The 8,547-nt window shown below is 41.6% G+C and overlaps 1 non-coding gene across 1 annotated transcript; it reads right to left on the bottom strand.

The window, feature by feature from the left end:
• Positions 1-2,585: 2,585 nt before the first annotated feature.
• On the bottom strand, positions 2,586-2,689 carry LOC127665346 (U6 spliceosomal RNA). The gene has a single exon (XR_007973390.1). It is a non-coding gene; the product is annotated as a U6 spliceosomal RNA (small nuclear RNA).
• Between the last annotated feature and the right edge of the window lie 5,858 nt (positions 2,690-8,547).

An 8,547-nucleotide genomic window follows, 5' to 3' on the forward strand; every position in this document is an offset into this window, starting at 1 on the left:
ACTGTGTTTTAACTGATTTTTCTGTATTACCAGTCCAAACTTTGAGTCACCACAAACTTCAGGACATGTGTAAATGAATCCTCCATATTACTTATTCTTTTTTTAATAGGTTATTTTATTTATTTACATTTCAAATGTTATCCTCATTCCTGGTTTCCCCTCTGCAAATTATCTATCCCATCTACCCTCCCCCCTGTTTCTATAAGGGTGCTCACCCACCCACCCACTCAGTTCAGCCTTCCCGCCCTATGCTGGGAGCATCGAGCCTTCAGAGGACCAAGGGCCTTTCTTCCCATTGATGCCAGATAAGGCCATCCTCTGCTTCATCTGTAGCTGGAGGTGTACCCATTGACTGCTCCCTGGGAGCTCTGGGGTTCTGGTTGGTTGATATTGCCGTTCTTCCTATGGGGTTATGTAGAGAGCCTTATTGGGGTGCTATGCTGCCTAGCAGGAACCTGACATTGGCCAAGGACAAGGGCTTCAAGCAGGAATCTGACATTAAGGCCTAATAGGGAAGTAGGTTACAGCAGGAATTTTTATCTTAGGATGGAATGAGAGAAGCAAGCTTCGAGCAAGATTCTGGGCTTGCACAAGGAAATAGGCTCAGGTATTTTGCTCATTCTGACAAGCCCTTGGAAACATCTGTCACAGAACTTTGCTTATTGCCCTGACAATTTTGTGTGTACTGTCTTGCTGGTTCCTCATTGTAGTACTATTAATCTTAATTCCTGCATGTAATTAAATTGGTATAAAAATGGACTGGAAATTATTAAACCCGCCTTCAGTCTCAGAATTGACTGGGATCATACTGCAGTTTTGTCTAATTGTCTCTTTCTTTTCAATCCTCACTCCTGCGCTGGAGAACCTGTTGACTGACTCAACAGGCTTAGTCAGGGTTGCAAACCCCTTCAGCTCCTTTAGTCCTTCCCCTAACTCCTTCACTGGTGTCCCCAGGCTCAGTCCAATCATTGGTTATAAGCATGTGCATCTCTATTAGTCAGGCTCTGGCAGAGCCTCTCAGGAGACAGCTATATCAGGTTCCTATCAGCAAGCACTTCTTGGTATCAGCAATAGCGTCTGGTGTCTGCTTATGGGATGGATCCCAAGGTAGGGCGGTCTCTGGATGGCCTTTCCACAATTTGTCCCTATATTTCCTTTAGATAGGTGCAATTCTGGGTTAAAATTTCTGAGAAGGGTGGGTGACCCCCCATCCCTCAACCACGGGCCATGCCTAACTAACCTCTGGATTTGGTCTCTACAGGTTCTCTCTCCCCTTTATTGGGTATTTCAGCTAATGTCATCCCTGTTGTGTCCTAGGAGCCTCTTGCTTCCCTGGCACCTGGGACTTTCTCTGGCTACCCCTGTTCCCCCAACCCCCATTGCTACATACCTCTGTTCAATTTCCTGACCCTCTGTACATCTCCCCTGTCTCCTCTCACACCTTGTCCTGCCCCCCACTTTTTCCCCCGTATCCCTGCTCTCTTCCTCCCAAGTCCCTCCCTCCATCCACTTCCCATAATTATTTTGTTCCCCTTCTAAGTAGGGCTGAAGCATCCACACTTTGGTCTTCCTTCTCCTTAAGCTTCAGGTGGTCTGTGAGTTTCATCTTGGGTATTCCAAGCTTTTGAGCTAATATCCACTTATCAGTGAGTACATACCATGTGTGTTCTTTTGTGACTGGGTTACCTCACTCAGGATGATATTTTCGAGTTCCATCCATTTCCCTGAGAATTTCATCAAGTCATTGTTTTTAACAGCTGAGTAGTACTCCACTGTGTAAATGTACCACATTTGATCTTGTTCATGTATCGGTCACACACATGTATAGGTGTGTGAGAGAGACCTTAATCAGATGTCATCATTCCCTCTCCCATTAGACCTTGCTCCATTAAGAAGAGAGAGCTGGTCTACTAAGTATCATGTCCCTGCACACAGAGTAGTCACCTACCTCCTGTGCTCCTTAAGTCATTCTGCTTTCTTCCCTCTTCCCCATACCCTTGGACTCTTGTGCATTAAGATTTTTGCTCTTCTATTGTCTCTCTGAAGCTCTAGTTCATTAACATTCTTGTCGTATCATTTTTAGCTTTTGTGCCCCAGGTAAAACAGATCTAGCTAGAAAGAGTATAAATTGTAAACTATAAAATATAAATACCAATGACATTTTTAAAGACCTTTTGTATATCACAGTGTTGATGCATGTTTTGCGTTTATATATATATATGTTAGGTAGGGATATTATTGAACAAGAAGGAAATGTACATGTTTCATATATGTGTATGTATGTATGTATATAATAGAGATTATATCATTTATCCATATGTATCCATATGTATCTCTGTGTGTGTGTGTGTGTGTGTGTGTGTGTGTGTAAGACGTCTTGTACCCACGGTGCTTTTGTCAGAGGGCTACTCATCTATGTCTTTAACAAGTGTGGTAGCACGTGTTTGTGATCTGTGTGTGTGTGTGTGTGTGTGAATCTATGCTATGGTTTAAGTTGTCTTGATCTTATTCTTGTATAAGTCATGTGCCTATAACCATACCTTTTGTGAGTTCATTATGGCAATAGATGTGTCATGTTAGATAGCAAACATACATAATGCTGAACAAATGTGTGTGTATTTGTGCAGGAGCCATACTAATCTTCTCTGTATTGTGCCAATTTTAGTATACGTGTGGCAAAAATGAAGACCTGTCTCAATTGTTTAAAACAGAGTCTGAGGTTATCATATCTCGTCATTCCCTCTCCCATTAGACCTTGCTCCATTAAGGAGAGAGAGTTGGTCTACTAAATGTCATGTCCCTGCACACACTAGGGAGTCTGGCATTTAGTGAGCGTTCACATATCTGGCCAGTGAACCAGAGGCAAATATCCTGGCCCAGAGAGGATATTTGTCCAAAACGTTTGTCTGACTTTTGTATAAAAGTGTCTGCTGCCAGTGTAGAAAATTCCCATCCCCACCATCTACCAGCCAGAAATACTATAACACAGGAGCAGTCACTTCCTTTGTTTGCTGCTTTTCCCCAGTTGTGTACCGGGTTTATTTGTCACAATAACAATGAATTCTTTTAAGGCTTATTCTTAGCTGGCTGAATTGCACTACAGGAATCTTCTTTAAATGTTGTGGATCTGTACCTAAAAGATGTTTGCTTAAAGTCATGGGGGGAAGTCAGGATTACACAGCTCTAAAGCACAAACGACAACAAAACGGCTGCTTCATGTATTTTAGATATCTGCTGAAGGGGGCTTAAAAGGAGAGAGGGGTATAGAGAGTGTGGCACAGCGGTGTGGGGGAAGTGGGTACCCAGGCGGGTCCATGTCCAGACACCTCTTCCCCCTGAGGGACCACATGCACACAGACATGGTATAGAATAGTTTATTCAGGGCAGAGAATGGGAGTTAGAGAGGCCAAGAGAGAGAGAGAGAGAGAGAGAGAGAGAGAGAGAGAGAGAGAGAGAGAAGGGGGAGTAGAGAAGTGGAGGAGTGGAGGCTGGCTATGACCACGTGGAGTGGGGGGGAGGGGAGCCCAAGAGGGGCCTAGAGGTGAGAGTGTGAAGAGAGAGAGTGTTGAAAGAGAGAGAGGGACAAGTAGCCCCTTTTATAGTGGGCCAGGCCTATGGGGCAAAGCATACCTGGCTGTTGCCAGGTAAGTGTGGGGTGGAGCTTAGACAGAATACTAATATCTGCCACGTTGTAAATGTTTCCATTCTAATGCTGAACTTACAGAGTTAGCTGTCTCATCTCCTGAATAAATTTATTGAAAAATGAGATCTTACCTGTGTCTGTCTACTGGCACCTAATATCCTTCCCATGCAAGAGACCATCTGTCCCTGATGACAAAACACATTTCCACAGAATGAATATTCACAGTCTAACCCTTAGAGAACTAGGAGCCTAGTTCCAGGTATATACCATTTTAGTCACTTCTTGGTCAGAAACTGCATAAGCTAAGTTTGGGGACAGAACACATGATTCAACAAACATCTCTGCTTCCCAGTGTAACAGAGCCACCTGGGACATTTTAAACTTACCTTCAGAAATGGCTCGCAGTCCCATTCACCACCTTTTGAGCTTCCAGGGGCTGCTGTGTGAATTGGGCAGACTGCTGTGCACATGCCTTTCACAAAAGCTCCCTGGGGCAGCCATGGGGCTAGAGACTTCTTGTTCCTCTGGGCTAGGGGAGCAGTCCATTCAGCCACCTCCATCAGGTAGCATGCTAGAATCATGTCACAAGATACAATGTGGATCCCAGATTAATCTGAGTTTCAGATAAGGATTAACTGGTTATTTTGGTATCTCCTGCTCCAGTATTTCATGAGACTCGTTATAATCAAAAATTAAAAAAGAAAGAAAAGAAAAACAAACAAACAAAAACCTCAGAAGTTTGAATTTAATTGTTATATGGGACACTTTCATATATTCTGTATTATGAAGATGCAGTTTAAGGTCATGTCATAGAAAGGAATTTGCTCATACAGTCATTCCTAGTATAGCATACATATATACTGTTAATGGTTTGTTTATTCTGAGTTAAAATATTTCTAGTCCAGATGCCCCTGAAAGAGTACAAAGTTAATATCAGCAGAAACCAGACAGAGCCTCTTTCAAAGAGAATCTGAGCACAAATATCCACAGGATGAGGGAAGAGAAGAAGGGTAACTAGCAAGGCTAGACACTGTCAAACTCAGAAATGCTGCTGCTCACCTGACCAGGGGGCAGGACTGAGCCTTGTAATGACTGACAACCTTTGTCCCAAACCCCATCTTCACCATCTGGAGATGAAATAGTAGACTGATACATTCAGGATGTTAACCCACTGTCTTCTCAGGCTGTCTTCTCTATGAATACAGCTCAGTTTTAAAGATTTGACTCCTGTCTCTGTTCTTTGGTATCTGTAAGTGACAAGGAGCCGTGGCATTCCTGTTACAACTAGACACTGTGTACTGTTTACTAGCTGTTAATTCTATCTGAATGGAACAGTTGAGAGTATCCTTCCTGGGAGACTGGGCCCTGTGGTGATGGGTGTTTCATGTGTGGATAATTGAGAAAAGCCAAGAGCTAAAGAGAAGGTAACTAAGAACAAGGAAGGAAGGAAGGTCTGTGCGTGAAATGAAGGTAGAAAGGGTTCCAAACACATTTACTGTAACTCCTTCTCTCCTGTAGGTTTCCATAATAAAGAGATGCTAGGATATCAAGTGTCTGCCAAATTCATCTATTCTGTGAAATGGCTAAATGGTCTTTGTTCCCACATCACCGACCTGAAATTATTTTCTCTGTCAAAAACGTAGCCTCTCATGCTCTAGAAAATAAACTAATACCCAGGCTCATGCAAGCAACACTAATTACACACATTGAACAAGTGAGTGTGTGGGTATAATATATTTCAGAAGGAGAAGACAAAAGGGTGATTCAAAGAGACTAAATAAATAATATGTTCACATATATTGTATAGCTTGGCTAAGTCCTTTAAATGTTCTCTCAAGGTGTAACACATTTTCATTGAAAAAAACTTCCTTAAATGGGCAGGGCCTACATATGATTTCGTGCAGGATGTTACCTTATTAGAAATTCTGACTTTAATTGCTTTTCATTATTTAAATATTATTACATGCTGCCAGGTTTTTTGAAAGTATTACTAAGCTTGCTGAATTTTATACTCTTTAAACCTAGATTTTAGCTATCTAAATAATAGATATGAGGATTGTTAGAAGTATGTTAAAATAGTCAGAGTTTTGAAATTTCTGATTTATAATCCCTGAATTTCAGAAAATAATATCACAGCAGGAAGCAGAGCTGCAGGGCTCGGTTTATGAAACTAAATTCTGGGATGCAGGTTTTCAACATGGAAGGTTGGGGACTCAAGAACATACAAGAAGCTCTAGGATGTCAAGTGTCTCTTATGCTGAGATTTATCAAAAATAACTATATGCAAAGACACTATAGCGTCACTAAACCATGTGGGCAAAGAAAAGACAGTTCCACTTAACAGACCACGGGGAGAACAAACACAAGGATGTATGGATAGAAAAACATATGGACACATGCAAGCCTTTAAATCTTAGCGTACTCCAACCCCATGAGCTGGCAGGCCTATTGTACAGACCATTTCCTTCTGAACTTAGTGAGCCAAGGCTCAGGAGGCTCTTAGACTCAGACTTAAAGTGTTTGTTTCTGCTTTTTTAAAGGCTATTGGCAAAACACACACACACACACACACACAAATGCACACACTCAAGCCTGTATTCTTCCATGCTCCAGAAAATAACCTACCATCGATCTTCATGGAAATAACCTGAAACTCAGTGAGTCATGAAATGCCAGGAAAAGGCTGCTAAGCAGAAGAAAGGGGATCAGCAGGACTGGGAGTGGAAAAGAGAAGGTAATGGTAAAAGTGACCAACATATTTATATACATTTACAACACTGCATAGAACATAAACAGTCTGGGTTTGTTCTTCATGTGACTAAGGAATGTCAAGAGAGAAGAATAAATTTAGAGGAGCTCTCTTGAGGAGAAATGTGTTTATTTTTTTAAAATAAGTGATATATTTGAAATGTTTTGGAAAACTTGAAATAATAGAATGTATACTGGGGATGTGGCTCTGCGGTAAAGAGCACTTGCAAGAGCTCACTTGCAGAGGTAGAGGATTCTGGTTTGCCTCTCAACATATACGTCCATTAGGGTTCAGTCACAGATCTGTCCTCCATTTGCACCCAACTCATGTACTATACATGTTGACAAGCAGCCACATGCACACATACACATGATTGTTTAAATAAGGTATATATTAAGGATCTCCTTTTTAGCTAGGAATGGTGATACATGCCTTTAATCCCAGCACTAGGTAGGAAGAAGTAGGCAGATCTCTGACTTCAAGGCCAGCATGGTCTATGGAGCCAGTTTCAGGACAGTCAGGGCAACACAAAGAAACCCTGACTCGGTAAAAAAGAAAAAAGACAAAAAAGAAAGTGGTGGCACACACCTTTAATCCCAGCACTTGGGAGTCAGAGGCAGGCAGATTTCTGAGTTCGAGGCCAGCCTGGACTACAGAGTGAGTTCCAGGACAGCCAGGGCTACAGAGAGAAACCCTGTCTTGAAAACAAACAAGCAAAAAAAAAAAAGGGGGGGGGGGAAAGAAAGAAAGAAAGAAAGAAAGAAAGAAAGAAAGAAAGAAAGAAAGAAAGAAAGAAAGAAAGAAAGAAAGAAAGAAAGAAAGAAAGGAAGGAAGGAAGGAAGGAAGGAAGGAAGGAAGGAAGGAAGGAAGAAAGAAAGAGAGAGAGAAAGAAAGAAACAAAGAAAGAAACAAAGAAAGAAACAAACAAAAAAGAAAGAAACAAAGAAAGAAAAAAGGAAACAGAAAACAAATATACCTTTCTACATCTCTCTAGTTCTTTTCCCCCCTCTATAACTTTCCAAGGTTAATTTTTGTTGATGACTGTCAAGAATAGATATATTTTAACTCACTCTTCCCTTTTCATTCTTAGAGGAAAGCAGCTTGTACATGTGTTATTTTAATCACAATCTATCTTTAGAAACCTTCCAGAAGAGAATACGTGATCTCACTACATGATATTGGATGCTGTTACAATAAGAATGTGCATCTTTATTTATGTAATTAATCTTATATTAGCAAGGTTCTCTAAAGAGACAAAACTAATATGGAACTAGATAAATAGATTTAAGAGGGGACACCTATTTAGATATATATCAGATCTATTTAGATAGATATATGGTATAAATATAGAGACATGATGAGAAGAAGGCAAGGCTGATTCCGTGACAGGCTTCAAATTGGCACTAAAGGAGACTAGGCCTAAATCTCTATCTCCAAGAACCTGGCAAATTCCAGGCAAGTCCAGGCCTGGAAGCTGCCTCCCCACCTGGCCTGAGGCAAGTACAATGGGTCAGCAGCAGTTTCTAGACTTCCTCACCTATTTCCTCAGTAACAGTTTCCAGACCTCCCCAGCAAGTTTCAAGTAATGGAATGTCTGTAGAAAAGAGCCCAACAGAATAACCTAAAGGTCACCTACCCCTAATCTGCTTTAAATCAAGCCTGTGAACCCATAGTTGTCTCTCTATTGTGGTAAGGGGAGATCCCAGCATGCTCTTCTTCTGCAAAATAAAACACTCTTTGTGTTTACATACTATTGAGTACGGGTTTCATTCTTCAGTGAATCATGGACCCTTACAATGAGAGAGGATTCCTCTCCAGGGACATTGGTTTACTCATTATGGAGAGTAAGAAGCTTTGAGAGAGTGTTTGCTAACTGGAACCCGAGGGTACAGCTAACAGGGCTAACTACAAGGCCAAAGGTCTCAGAACCAGGGAGCTAATATATGACCTTTATTTCAGGGCCCAACAGCCAGAACGGCTCAGGTGAGGCAGTGCCCAGCGCTTAGGGAAGTTTAGAGGTCACGTGCAAGCTACGGCACATCTAAAGGTGTTAGGTGTTTGCACTGGGTTCAGCTTCACTTTGTAAGAGAATTTTCAAACACTTAACTCCAAGTCACAGCAAGACTACAATGTTTCTCATGTGCTCCTGGAACAG

Source organism: Apodemus sylvaticus, chromosome 14 (assembly GCF_947179515.1).
Source record: "Apodemus sylvaticus chromosome 14, mApoSyl1.1, whole genome shotgun sequence".
NCBI classification, from domain to species: Eukaryota; Metazoa; Chordata; class Mammalia; order Rodentia; family Muridae; genus Apodemus; species Apodemus sylvaticus.